The sequence below is a fragment of the Dermacentor variabilis genome, chromosome 3 (genome assembly GCF_050947875.1).
Source record: "Dermacentor variabilis isolate Ectoservices chromosome 3, ASM5094787v1, whole genome shotgun sequence".
Classification (NCBI taxonomy): Eukaryota; Metazoa; Arthropoda; class Arachnida; order Ixodida; family Ixodidae; genus Dermacentor; species Dermacentor variabilis.
This window is the reverse complement of record NC_134570.1, coordinates 232,974,142-232,989,289: the sequence shown is the minus strand read 5'-3', so window position 1 is coordinate 232,989,289 and position 15,148 is coordinate 232,974,142. Positions and strand designations below refer to the sequence as shown.

The 15,148-nt window shown below is 40.7% G+C and overlaps 1 long non-coding RNA gene across 1 annotated transcript; it reads right to left on the bottom strand.

Annotated features, from left to right (window-relative positions):
- Positions 1-3,267: 3,267 nt before the first annotated feature.
- Positions 3,268-5,627, bottom strand: LOC142576721 (uncharacterized). The gene is made up of 2 exons (XR_012826940.1): positions 5,501-5,627; positions 3,268-3,432 (listed from the first exon to the last, which is right to left on the bottom strand). It is a non-coding gene; the product is annotated as an uncharacterized LOC142576721 (long non-coding RNA).
- Positions 5,628-15,148: the final 9,521 nt, after the last annotated feature.

Genomic DNA, 15,148 nt, shown 5'->3' with positions numbered 1-15,148 from the left:
AGTCACTAACACAGTGAATAATCATGAAGCATGTGTGTTCTTAGAAAGTGCCTTCATGTGATGCAGCTGTAAGTTAAGGTAGGGGATGCTTTGGAAAGCATGTTATGTGGCTTACATGAGAATTATTTTATGCCAGAAAACACACAAATATTTGTGTTTATTTCTGGTGTTCTTCTTCCTTAATTACTTTCTTGATTCAGCACATATATATGAAGCAAGAGATCTTGGCTTGTTCTTTCTTTACATTATCAAATTACATTAATCATATAATAGCACACTTTACATAATTGAGCACATTAAAAGTCACTTGGCAAGCAAAACATGTACTTGTCTTTTTGAAAATCCCAGCTTAATGTTTTAGTGTGTGCAGTTTGGACGTGATTCTTGAGAAGCACTACATCTGCTTCAAGTATATGAGGTATAATTGCTTTTGCTTAAAAATAATCCTAATCTTCCTTGATAGCTGTCCTTTTTTCACTAGACAATATAAGCATGGTGCTTAATTCCAAGATAAATATGCCTGCTGTAACTGTATGCATCAGTGTTTGACTATTCGTTACCTACTATTCCTATTAGAAAAATGTATTTGCCAACCTCCAATTATTTGCATTGAAGTAGTGAAGAGTTTGACGGCAGCCTGTCTGGTTTGGTCAAAAGAGGCACGGTAAGTAGTTTAAAATTAGATGCTAACCATAAAAATGAAAAATAAGAACTGGTTCAACTGGAGCTTTGTTCACAATCTTTGCGAACAAGGCTTTCAAGTGGGAGCCGAAGCATCTATCTTGTATGCCCGATCTTCATTTGCTTATTATTATTATTATTTGAATTCATCTAGACCTAAAGAGGTGGCAATTTATTTCGAATACTACTCTTTGCATTTTGTTTCCATTGCTGAGTTTTTTTTTTTTTTAACTGACTTCATGCACCACACAAGTACAACTCAAACATTTTCATTCTTTCAAGGACGTCACAACTAGTGGAAGGTATTCTGCACTAACATAATTATTTTGAGATTTCCAGTAAATACATAGTCCTCATAAAAAGTATCTAAATAATTTTGGCCTAAGCGGTTATACATTAACCATGTAGGCTTCATCAACTTCTGACATCACTTGGTCTTGGCAAACTTGTGAGCTGACAAGTTTGAGCATGCAGTCACTTCCCTCCATACATATTTGTTTCGATGAAGGCTTGCCCTTTGGTGCTACTCTGGATCCACCCCCGTTTCCTGTGATTACCACTACGGGCTTCAAGGCCCACACCCTCAGGAAGACTTTTCATGCACAAACCTGGTTCTTTCACACTTTTACTACGACAGACATTGAAATCAAGGATGGCATAGCAGGCATGTTGGTTACAGAAGTACTTTATTAAATAGCTTTGTAAGTATTCATCTTGTGGACATTTCCATATCCTCTTCTTCTGAATTAGCTGGGGGAGCATGTCTCCTTCTCATGCATACCCCAGCCCAGCCAATCAGAACTTCAGCAGCGGATGAAATGGACATTTCCACTAGGTGGACACAGAATACATCCCCTGTGCTCTGTCCTATCTTTCCACCCTTCTCCATGTATCTTACTCAGTAAACTACTGGTTCAGCATGTTGGCCACCTTAGTCAATCTTCCAATAGCTCAGCACTTAAAAGGTATACAATACAAATAAGGCACTGTAAATCCAAGCAGTTAGGCTGGCGATTGCTGCTGTTATGCACCATACAGGCTGAAGCAATGGCTTCACCGTAGCTTTTTAAGTTAACTTTACTGAACTTTGAATTTAGAGAAGGCAGAATATAAACACAGACTAGCATCTTTCTTATGTGCTTCACGCCTCTGCTTTTTTGTGTTACTAAAATAAGTATGTTGAACCTAAATGAAAAGGAAATTGTCACACTAATTTCATTTCACTGTCTTTTTAAAGGTATAGCAAGATTTTTTAATTGCATTACGAGTTGTTACTTGTTTCGATCTTAATGTTCATTTCTCATACTCCAATTGGACTAGAACTGTTCCCTCATCCACAGCTATCAAGGCCTTATGGCAACTTTGGAAGCTCTCTGAACTGAGTAAATGCTATGCATTGCATTATTTCTTAATACATTTTCATGGCTGCCTTTAACCTCTATAGTCCCTCATTAAAGCCAGCATCTCTCTTGTGACCACATTTAAAGAGCTTGTGGTAATGTATGCCTAACAAGAAAGATGGGTACTTTGTAGTGCTAGTATGCTCTAAGTAAATTGTTTTATGCAAAAATTGCTGACATAATTGTCTGACAAATACTGCATCATGTTTGCTATTTTGCCTTCTGTTTCAATTTCACTGCATCTATACATTTTACCAGTGCATGAGTAGGGTTCAAGGCTGTTCTTTAGAATGCTCATGAGCACTTATCATGATCAGTTCCCCATATAAGTGGTTTTGCTGATGAGAATACAGGAATACGAGCAAAATTGACATGGAACCAACATATAGATAACGTCTGCACGACTGCCTATCAAAAGTTATATTTTCTGAGAAAAAAAACTGGGACATGCATCACGTAATGTAAAACTTATTGCATACACCGCCTTCATTAGGGTGATGCTAGAATATTCAGCCGTTGTTTGGAGTCCCCATGAAGTGACGCTTAAGAGGAAGTTGGAAAGGATACAGAATCTGGCGGCACGTTTTACTTGTTCAACATACCGAAGGAAGGAATCGGTCATGCTTATGTTACAGCGTTGCAACTTCTATCTTCTTGAGGTACGTAGGAAAAATATAGGCTGAAGGTGCTTTATCAAATAATGCAGGATCAACTTTAGATTGACAAGCTCAAATATCTACATGCTCCAGGCAAAAGATACCCGCGAACTAACCACGACTATGTCATAAAGCCGGACCATACCAACAGTGATACATATCGATACTCATTTTTCCTGGATGCGATAGAAATGTGGAACCAATTGCCAAACGCTATTGTTAGCCTAAAAGATGTCACCGACTTTGAAAATGCTGCTGAGGCATATTTATGGGAGTTTTCGATTTAGTTTTGAAGTGCCAAGTGATATGTGCGACTTGATATTCATTGTACATATTTTGATAAATGTCAGAAGTGTGCTGAACAGCATTCAAGTGAACATCTTATTCACTGTGAACTGACAAGTGTTAAGCAACTTTACGTACATTGACAATGTCCATATTTGATTTATGTAATTGTATTGTCCTCTCTGTTATGACCCTCTATGAGGGTTGACAGTATTAATAAATAAATAAATAGACAACGAGGAATGTGGGTAAGTACACTTTATTTTTAGCACACATGTTTTTTTAATGAACGGCTGTTATACTGCTAAAATCTGCACATTTAATAAAAGTACACTGCTCTGCTTCATCACTCCATGCTAAGTGCAAGTATCCTGTACCAGGAAGTCAAACCAAGACGTGGGATGTTCAGTCTGTGAAAATAAAAACGAGTTTGAAACATTAACGTGCAAAAACTAAAGCACACTCAAGAAAATAAACACAGCACAGGAACATATACAATGAATCAGAATTACCTTTGAGAGCAAACATATAGTTTCTATGCCACAGTGAAGAAACCTTATTCCTCCGGCTTTTTTTGTGCGTGAGAAAATATGAAAGTGCATGCGTTCTCCCCATATTGTGTATCTGTCACCTTTTCACACACAACAAAGATGTTGTCTCAATGTGCCCAACTGTCTTTGCATATCCATTTCTCTGCTCTCATACCATGATACCTACAGTTAAAGGCTGTAGCAATGCTTAGCTTGAATGAACCAACACAAGATACATGCACTGTGCTGTTGAACATGGCATTGTAAGTTAAGATTCATGCACAGCACATTCATGTGCTATATATAAACATTTCATTGTTATTGTAGGCGAGATAAATAAAAAGAAGGTATGTAAATAAGAATGTTCCCTAATAAGCTGTGCAGAAGTGCTCTCCCGTTTGGACAGAAGCCGAGCACAGCTGCAGTGAACAAGAAGCCAACTTATACAGCATTTAAAATCTAGGTTCTAAATGTGCTGCAGATTTTTATGAATTCATGGTCGAAAATCTAGGTGTTAAAGGTGACGAACATTTAAACAGGTCTCTATTCGGACTGGTAATGCTATGTGTCACCTAGTTTGATAAAATATGCCATATCACTGGTCTCCCAAGCTAAGGCTGCTGTCCCCACTCCCAACAGGGGAGATTTTGCTGGACCTTTGCCAAGAAACGTACCGACAAGCGTTTGTTAGTGGCTGGTAGAGATGTAGGAGTCTAAAAAGCGTTGCGAAATTCGGTTCCGTAAGGTTAGCTTCACCGCAATACAAATATGTTAAGCAGTTAGACATACATGTTTTGCGGTGAATCATAGCAAGGGTACCTGGCCTTTGATGCAAAGCAGCTTCCCAAGAGGAACGCTAATCCAGTGGCTAGTATGCAGTTCCCCGCGTGCGAGTGAGTTCCCTGCGTTCGGCGGTTTCCCAGTGACATACAAAATGACATTGACAATGACAAAGCAGTTGAACAGGAAACTACGAAATTACGTAGCTATTATGGAAGAAATCAACAGTTAAGAAAAAAATGGGCGTGTAAACATTAACTGGCTTACGAGGTCGACAAACCAACGGTTCAAAGCATCACAGCCACGTCCGAAATAGCGCTGAAGGCCGGCCAGTACACTTAGGCGCCTCGGCGCGCGTAATGTAATAGGAGACGGCAGGTCCACAAGTACATTATTAAGGAACACATATGTCGGTAAAAGCGGTCACTCTTCAGTTCTGACATGCTACACCGCGTAACACTAGTATACTGCGGCGAAGCTGACTTCAGGACGCCGATTTCTTCAACTCATCTAGCGAGGCAGGTCCGTTTATCACGCTTGGCAACGTTTGACACTTTCTGCATTAATTTCGTTTGTTCTTTTTAATTTTATTATCACAGTGACCCTGTATCACGCAGTAGCAGAGCTAGTGCCGCGTCTTAGCTGCGTTAGGAAAGGTAAGCGTGTATGCAGCAGGCACGGCGGCATTGGCTCTTGTTTGGAAACTTCAAGAGACGCTCTTCCGCGGAGCGATGCCATTTGTATTATTAAAAGAATGCAGGTGATGATTAAATGAGCCGCAGCAAAGCTGTAAAAAAGCAGTAATAACGCTGTTCTAAGATCCTCTCGCTCGAGCGAGATGGTCTTAGAAAAAAAGCGCGATGTAACGCGATCTGACGGAACAGCTCGTCATGCCAGTGTTTTCTTACGTCCTCGTTCTTACGCGCACCCTCCCCTGAATCAGACTACTGAATGGTTCTGTGCACGCACTGACGATCCTCACGGAGACAATACCACTCACATGAGCCGCTCCATATAACATGCCACGGCCCATTCCACATGCCGGCTGCAATTTGACGCGGCCATGAGGCAAAATATGCGCACAAGGTACCTAATGGTAACGCATCAAACAGCTCACAGCCCCAATACTTTATTACACGCATACAGCGTGGAAAGATGAATTACTCACGCTCTAAGTGGGCACGGAATACGAACCGCTTCGCAGCGCAGCCGGCTCCGTAAGACAGACGCCATGGAAATAAGCGGATGTGACATCATGGGTTATAGCGGACGTGACGTCATAGGTGAACGTAGACATTTCGGGCACCTTTCGTCTGCTGTGCCCCGGGCACAGCAGACACGGCCGATGTCAATAACTGATTAACTAAAATTAGCTGATTTACTTTATGATTGGCTACTCTAGCACATGTTGCAATTGAGTACACGGTCGTCCACTTCCAATTTGAACACGGCTCCGGGCGGCCGGCGAGGCCGGCGTAGAGTTACTGTATATGCTACCGCATGTAGCTACCTGTGGTAGCATATACAGTAACTCTAGGCCGGCGTAGAGTTACTGTATATGCTACCGTAGGCTACCTGCGGTAGCACATACAGTAACTCTAGGCCGGCGCTCCGCAGAGCGCCGGCCTCGCCGGCCGCCCGGAGCCGTGTTCAAATTGGAAGTGGACGACCGTGTACATAATTGAAGGTGATCAGCACACGAAGCATGCCCACAAAGAAAATAATCCTGCAACTAGCATACGTCCGATTTGAGCTATTTGCCCTCCAAGTCTGCCACAAAATGTATTGCTGTTCTATGTCGCTTTGTCTCACATTGCATGAGGGAGACTTTCATGGAATATATTAAGTACAACAGCAATGATATGCTTAATCTGCAAGTTTGTGGTGTATCTCGAAACTGGTGTTGGTCTTAGAATCATCACTAAGTGTACATTCAGCCGAAAAGGTTGTGGGCCTTGGGAGCTGAGAAAACATGCGTATCCAAGCAGTTTATAACCATAGTCAGTCAAATGACATCTATTATTTTAAACCTTGTGGGACCGCAAAATTTGGTAGAATTAGCAAACCGCAGAAACGTGAACGAATTAAAATTTTTTTTCATTGCTTGAAGTAATCGATTGTTTTTGGCAGCGTCTCGTGCAACGCGGTGCTCCCCAGACGACTCCACACAGAATCGACTCCTGCAACGCACGGAAGTGACGTCACTTTAATAAATTAAACTAAAAACAATTGAAATATATCAAATCTTACTAAACAATGCGTTTAACTTGCAAAGATATGAAAGAAAGTTGTCTTATGCGTTCATTAATGTACACATTTTGATTAAAGACATCAACGCAAAATGATTTCAACTATACTGTCATGCGTTTCTCTATAACAATAGTCAGCGTTCAATATTACAAGGCAGAAAAATATGCTATCTATCAGGTGCCTGCAGAGATGGAAAGCAATTTTTTTGAGCGTCTCGTGCGTCACCCGAGGAATGTGGTGGGGCCGCAAGCACACGCACGCTTCTCCCCCGTTTCCTCTCTGGAGCAGCAGACGACAAGCGCTGCAAGCGTACATGCCCACGTTCACGTCGCCACACGCTGTGTTTACAGCAGTCTCCGAACGCCGCAATATGGATTTATATACAGTGTGACGGATACGTGAAACTGCAGGCTTCGCACTGTCACTCGAATGTTTCCTCAAAGGGTCGGGCCCATACGAGTTCTTTGCTAGCTGTCTACCACAAAAGTCGGTCACCACGATTCGTTTTCGAGATCGAAGCAACCAGTGAACCAGTTTTGACACCCCTTTTCCTGTAGCGCCGTGCGTCTTAATGTCATCATAGCTGCGCAAATATTACTGACTCGGATCGCGGAGAAACCGATGCGGCCGCCACCATTGTGCTCAATTATAAACAGAAGCTTTCTTTTCCTGCGTTCCCGGGATTAGCCGCGTCCTCGTGCTTATCGTGGAGTAAATTGAGCGGATCCTTGAAAGAGTAATAGTAAACTGGGCCGGTCCCGAAGATCTTGAATATGTATTCAAGATAATGTATAATGGTACGGTGACCCAGTCGTGGTTGCTTGTTGAGCTTGGAAGGCTTAAACAGAGGCAAACCCATGCTTTGCCATTGGCCAATTATCAATTAAGGGAACACATTACGAGGTCAGGCAAAGAATGCACCTGGGTAGGGTGGGAGCTTCACATTTCGAACCTATTTTCTATAGTGATGCACATTATTAAGATTCTTGTATGTGAAATTGCTGAACGAAAACAAGTAAACTTCAAATATGCTTCACATTATAGCTATTATCATTCTGAGCTTAAAGCCTCCTTAAATTTCTGTAATAAGTCTGCCCCTGGCACTTGATGGAATTATACATACACAAGATATTAAAACACTTGCATCCTGAAACACTAATGATTCTTTAAATTATAAAACAAAATCTGCAGTCATTTCAGGCATCTTCGTTCTGCATAAAAAAGAAAGCCGTTGTAATTCCTCTTCTCAAGGAGCAAGATTATGATCCATCTTTGGCAGCTAGCAACAGGTCTTTGATACTTACTGTAGCTGTCTATGCAAAGTCTTCGAGAAAATGACAAATCACATCATCTCGTACACTCTCTAGAAAGCTAAATAAGCCGTATCAATGCGGCTTTAGGGAGGGCAAGTTGACGATCAATGACAATCGGTATATACTGAGCCCCATCAGGTTCTTTCTAACTTCATATTTGCAGATATAAAAAAATCTTGTTACACAACATGGCACTATGGAATCTTGTTAGGCTTACCAGAAATAAGCATCTGTGACATGCTGAGCACAACAAAACTATGTGAGCCCATCTCACCCCGCTATTGGTATTTTCGTCACGTACAAGGCAGAAATGCCCAACTCGCCATACTACTTGAATTGCATTGCAAGCCTCTCATGATGCCATCTAGTCCATCTGTACAGCACCCAACATCACAATAGTGCAAGTCCCTCTCTATCACTTATGATAAAAGATTCAGTCACTTACTGCAGTGAAGCAGCTCAAACAAGTTACAGTTAAGAATGCTACAAATCTGTCAATAAATTCACAGACTCTACACTTCCTTACATCCCAGTATTGAGGTGCACTGAGTACAAGGGCACAGATGGAATCGGTTCAACCATTTGGGCAGACCAATTGGCTCAATCAACTGCCTTATTTGTGACACGTAACTGTATTCCTCCATCTAACCTAACTGTAATCCCCATGCTCTTCACCACGCACTGGAATCTTGCCTCTGGTGGGACACGTATATATTTGCCTTACTTCCCCGATAAGTCTGCTCCTTGCCTGTGACCTTACCCAGACACAGGAAATATCTCTTCAGAGATTTTGTCCGGGAGCAGCCCTTAGACAATCCATCACTTGGGCTTAGGGATTGCCTAAAGCTGACTAAGAAATATGCCCCAAGTGCTCAACTCCTGTAGCAATGTCAGTGGCATATACAAAGGGGGGGGGGGGGGGTGCACGAAGGACACATCCCCTCTTCCCCAAGATGTCTGTATGTGGCTGGCAAAGCCCCGACCCCCCTACCTCCCCTCTACTCTCTCAACCTCTGCATTCCCAGTCAAGTGCGCCCGCCACTTAGTAGCCTCGTGCTAACATTCACTCAGATTCTGAACACTGTTGCCACACTGTAGTAGATGGCATGTCAAATACTCTGAGCTATTTACACAGCCAACATGCAGACTGCCATTCACAATGCATGTTAAGAGCATTGTTGCCAGATCTTGGACAGATCGATCCTTGGAAATCGTTTAATGACCCATGCTAAGCATTTGCCACCTCAACAGTAACAATGCAAAGAGTGCGACACCACATTCCTTAAGCTTTCAAGCATGTGCTAGGTGTGCATATATGCAACTGCAATACTTAGAACTGAAATAGAAGTATACATGCTCAGAGTTCATCACTGACGCCTCAAAATCACAAGCAAGAGTATTGTTTGCAGCACTGGGACCTTCTTTTAATGCATGTGAGGCTGTTAATTTGCAAACAAGCATCCTTACAAGCAAAGCACTAACAGTTATTTTCCCCATAAAATATATTATAGGCACAAGCATTCATAAAGCTGTATTACTACACATTGACTGCCTTAGCACAGTGAAAGTAATGAAAACATATAAAAACCACAAAAACGTGGTACTAAGCTAGTTACACAAGTATCTGTTCATGGCCTAATTGCGTATGGTGCCTGCTCGCTGTGGCTTAGAATGAAATGAGCTTGCAGCACCGGCAGAGTCCGAGTCCTGAGGGCCCAGGCATCCCCTGAGAATGCTCGCATTTTAGCACTCAGAGTGTGCAGTGAGGTCCCCCTTATTCTCTTTTGCAAATTTTGACGTGGGCCCCCCTGTAGAGGCTGCCCAGGATTCATCTCTGGCTCACAGATTAGGAAGAAGCATCCATCACTTATAGAGGCCCTGAAAGTGGAGCTCACGTTTCATTCACGTACCTGAAGCTTTTCTTGCGTAAAATGTTCAGAAGCAATTTGCAAGATACATGGAATATATAAAGGTCAGTAATGAATTACACACAGTGCAGAATAACTGAAAGATGGGCAAGGGGGTGCAGATTTATAGCGATGCCTTTCTTGGCAGCACGATGTAACACAGACAAAAGAAGAGAGGTGAAGAAAGTAAAGACTTGGCACTGTATACACAAGAAAAATAATTGTTTAAGGAAAACGCTAATATATACATAGATATATGTATGTCCTGAAGCAACAGTATACACAACGAGAAAAATAAATCGCAAAAGTAGATTCACAAAGCCACGTGATAACAAAACAATGTTAGAGAATGGTAGACATGTACAAAAATAAAAACGTAACAATAATTCATTTCACTCTAGGACACACATCTAGATAATTGCATTTCTTGGTCACAAGAGTCACAATTTAAGCCTGGCTAATGCATTTTTCTCGTAATTTGTTGATACAAGATGTTTCAATTATTTCACTCATTAATTTGTTACAATGATGGGAAACCATAAGTGTGTGATTGAGCATGGGGTTACATCCACATGAGTGACAGTAACTGGCCAAATAGTAAGGCAGTCGAGATGAAGTGAATGGATGGTGGTGCTTCTGCACTCTCATGTTACACCTCGTCACAAGATAACGGGATCAGGTATACCAAGTCTAGTTAGCAGTATACACACTTGGACGCATGTTTTGTTTGTCAATCAGATTTTGCTTTTTTGTTTTTACCTTTTTACACTTAGTGCAGCCTGATCCCAATGGAAAGACAAGCAAGGTGTCTGGAATTTGGAATGTGGAGAATAAGAACGGATGGCATGTACACATTCTTACGTTCTGATGAGCAGTGAGTCATCAACATGCAACAAGTTTGGAGGGTCCACCTGTTCTCCATGTCTTTATGGAGAACAGGTAGCCTAGCCATAAAACATGTCTATAAAATAGGTCTATCCATAAAACAGCATAACAACAATTTATTATTACATTATATTTTTGTTTCTATTTATTTATTTGGCAAATACTATCAGCCTTGCATAGGCTGTGACAGAAAGTGCGATATAATGTACACCTGTTTACCTTTCAGTACAGCCCTTTTCCTTGGCAACAATCTACTTTTCAATAACAAAACTGTCAGGTACTTTTCTCAGTGGTGTAGGTATGCTGGATATATATACAGTGTCTTCAAAGTCTTAAATCATAGCATTTCCTCCAGTTGAAGGCTTAAGCTGCAATGCTGCAGTGCACATGGAGTGCCAACTTCCAAACCATTGTGCGTAAGGGCTGTGGAAAGGCCCAGAGTGCTTGGTAAAAGACCACACCAGTTCAAATGCTTTGTCTTCTCATCTCCTCATGCATTTTAGCAAAGACAAACATCACTTATAGGCTTGTAATTTTAACAGCAGATATATTTTACACTCCTATACAGCTAGTTATTTTAAGCCTGTATACAGCCAATATTTATTATTTATAGCAATCCATTTTTAAGTGTTAAATGTATCATGCAACATTCATGGCATTCTTTGTCATTCCAGGCCCTTGTACTATTAAACATCAGACATAATCAGACAAAAAAGGGACATCAGCGTGAAAAGAATATGCATGAGGCTCTGACTTGCCTAAACTTGACCATGATTGCTATAGAAAGGTAGTTTTGGCAGTTTTAGGCACCTGGCAGCAGGAACTATGTGCCAGCAAACACTGCCCTAACCAGCACCATTGCCACTCCCACCACCACATCTTAGGTTATATAACGACGTTTATATAATGACCAGTGTGACATGTTTAGAGGCATTCACCTGCCGTACATTCTGTTACCTGTGCACATTCACAGAGAGCTAACAGTTAATTCTGTAGCACGCAAAGAAATAGAAACCTTCATTAAAAATTATCTATGCCATAAGCTGCGCACATATGCTGTTAAATAAAAGAGCTACATAAAGGTTATATTGACGCTTCTTTATTCCCATTAAAGCGAATAATGATTGCAGTAAACGCACTTTTAATGTTGTATTAACCATAAGGCCAAAACTGCTTTTCTGTCACAATCATAGTCAAGTTTAGGCAAGTCAGAGCCTTGCGCATGTTCTTTTTTCCCCAATGTCCCTTTTTCTTAGCACATTGCTGTGTTCTGGCGAAGCTTTCATTTCTACCACCTGTAGTATTGTCCTTACAAACAAAATAATGCAACTTGTTTTTAATTTACAATGTTCTTTCTTTATTTTGATTTTTATATCGCATTCATTTTCGTCAAAACTTCACATTTGAAGTGAATTGTAAAACTGATAATTTGTGATACAACAACAATATTGCGCAAAGTTGTTGAATGGGTTAAGGTCTCACAGTCCACCGAATTTCAACAGGCTCCATGGATTGGTATAGTTGATAAAAAACCATAGATATAGCAACTTTTGAAAATTGTAGCAAATTAAGCAGTTATGCTAAAACACTTCCGTTTTGCAGGGCTAGCTGGCCATTCTTTGCGTCTATGTTTTACAGACAAAAATATATTCTTTGTAGCTGTAATATATTGTATTTCACATTGTTGCGAATTTCCGAGAATGCCACGTGCATGAAATAGGTGCCGCCACACTGAGGAATTTCCCAATTTTTTTTTCTCCTAAATATTCATTTGGCATAGAAGTCATGTTCACTTTCATGCTACTGAGTGATATGTGCATAAAATATAAAATATTCTATCGAATCTAAAATATAAATTTTTTGACCCGTGTTGATCTCTCGTGTGATCACCCAGCATGGAGACGATGGAAACTGACACAATTTAAACATCAGTACGTGAGACAGGTTTTCAATGTTGTCTGCATTCCTGCATACTTTACTGCAAAAGATGTCTAAATGTGTAAGCGTGGTGCTGCCACATCAGTACACAGCATAGACATTAGTGATGGCCAAGGCTTTACTAGCTATCGAAAGAAAGCTTTACATGTTGCCTTAGATATGATGTGCATCTTATAAGTATGCAGAACTTTCCTGTGAAAATTGTTTTAAGAGAGCAAGATACCTTTTGCCAACAATTGAAGCAAAACAAGTAGCCTGCCTCAAGGCAGCTTTTGTAGGCTAAAATAGCTTCACTTGTTCAGGGAACATGCTGGTTTACCCACACAGGTACTAATGCAGCCTATACTTTCTAATAAAGCACATCTCATAGCAGCTGACATCCTTGCCTAACTTCTTTCTTAATTTTCTCATCACAAAGCCATCACACATGAACCTCGAGTATCATCATAGTAATAAATGAGAGCACAAATGTACACATTAGCCTGCCCGTAGTTTCCAGGCCTCAATTTTTCTTCTCTTCGATGGTGTCTAGAATCTTCGCCAACTTTCCTAGATGATTTAGTGTGGCAGGATCTGATAGCATGCATAATTAGTGTCTCACAGTCTTGAAATAAGCCTTTTCTTCGTGTCAAATGGACAGGTGTGTGCATATAAAAGAAAAATAATTTTTAATGCTGCAAATGGGGTGATGACAGCGATCCATCCTATGTTGCCCTGAAAATCATAGCCTGGGTAAATTGCACAGTGTCCTCTAGGCATACTGATATCTCACGTAAGAAATAACTGCATAATTACTTCTCCTAAACATTATTCTTGTATTAGTGCTAAGTACAGTGCCATACAGCAGGAGATCAGAAAATGTCATTATCGTGGGAGGATCTCTGTATAAATGAGAAGAGAGAGCTGCAACTAATAGAGAGATCAGTTATCGTAGCTGTTTTACATGCTTGCACAGAATGACAAGTTCCATAATTGTGCTAAGCTGGGCATGCAATTTAAACATTTGGATTGAGATAAGACATGATTCAGTACCATTATTGCCCTCACTTCTCAGATGGTGAAATCTAGTATAGCCCACTGCTGAGCACTCGGTCAACGAAACTCTGCTTGATAGGTGATACATGGTGAAATTAAAAAAAACTTGCAAGTTGGTGTGTCACCTCAGTGTGAGCTCTACCAGCACTTGGTTGAATTCCGTATACTAAGTCCAAAGTCAAGGTCGATGACTTCCAGACTGGCTTAGGCTAGTTTGAGCCTGAATCAGAAAGATGAATTCCAAGGCTAAGGAGAGGTAGCTCATTCATTCTTAGCATGACTGATGGGTTGATTCCTACCTCAAAGTCAGTTTTGAAGACTGACCTTACTTTTCCTTATCTTAATTGTTAGTAACATGAATGCAGCAGGACTTTCTTATATATAGTTGGGGACCAACAGTCTCTGCATATTCAGTGAGTATGTCAAGAGCATTTTGCAGCTGTTAAATTGCATATCAAGATTCCTATACGTTGATCAAATCGTCATGTCATCGGCATAAATAAAGAACTCAATGCTTGTGATGTCTTGAAGCCTCCATGCAGGACGAATGATGAACAGCAAGGGGGCCAGAACAGAGCCATGTGGCGCACTGTGGTTCGAAGCACAGCTAGGATCCAATATGAAAACAATTTACATGCACACTAATTCTTCTCAGACTCAAAAATATGAGTACCACTTTTATTACCTGCTTTGGTAGACAAAAGACTTCCATGTTTCAAAAATTACCTAAATTATGTTCTGCATTATTGCATGCATTGGTTGTATCAGTTGCCACCACCGTCCACAACTACTGGCTGTGAGGGGAGACAAGCAGGACACCATCTGGCAGGAGAGACAGGCCATCCTCTGTGCCTAAGTACAATCTGAATCCAATCTGTGCTGCTGGGTACATTTAATTTTTATATTCAAGCTCCCATGTTTTTCAAGGTGCATACATTAGCCATCATTAACTTCATTAAACAATTTATGTCTGCTTCAGGATTGAAAGCTTCAGTCATATCCTTGCCTTGCATTAGCTGACTCCATTCTAGGCCAGTGAATTATGCTACCTCGAATAACACCTCCCAATCCTCTGCTGCACATTACTGCCCTCCTTTCCTCTGGCACCCATTTTGGTACTCTTATAGATTATCAGTTAACTGTCTTCCATATTATACATGATAACTGATAATTTCTAGTATCATCTATTCCTTGTTAGTATATAGGATATTATACGTCATGCTGAACATAAAATTGATATGTCCAGTAGCAAGTATTATCAGTGCAGATGTGGCAATGTATAAAAGACAGAGTAAACAGCAGCAACGCGAGGAAATTAAGTGATGGTTGATTGGCTGTGAAATGAGATGCATGCGGGAGCTAACCCACATTTTTTTAATAGAAAATTTGCCACATATATTGCGATTACAAGCCAATCTTACAATTTCATAATAGGAGTGTGCAAATATTAAAAATTACGAATATGAATCAAATAGTCTTTGCTATTCA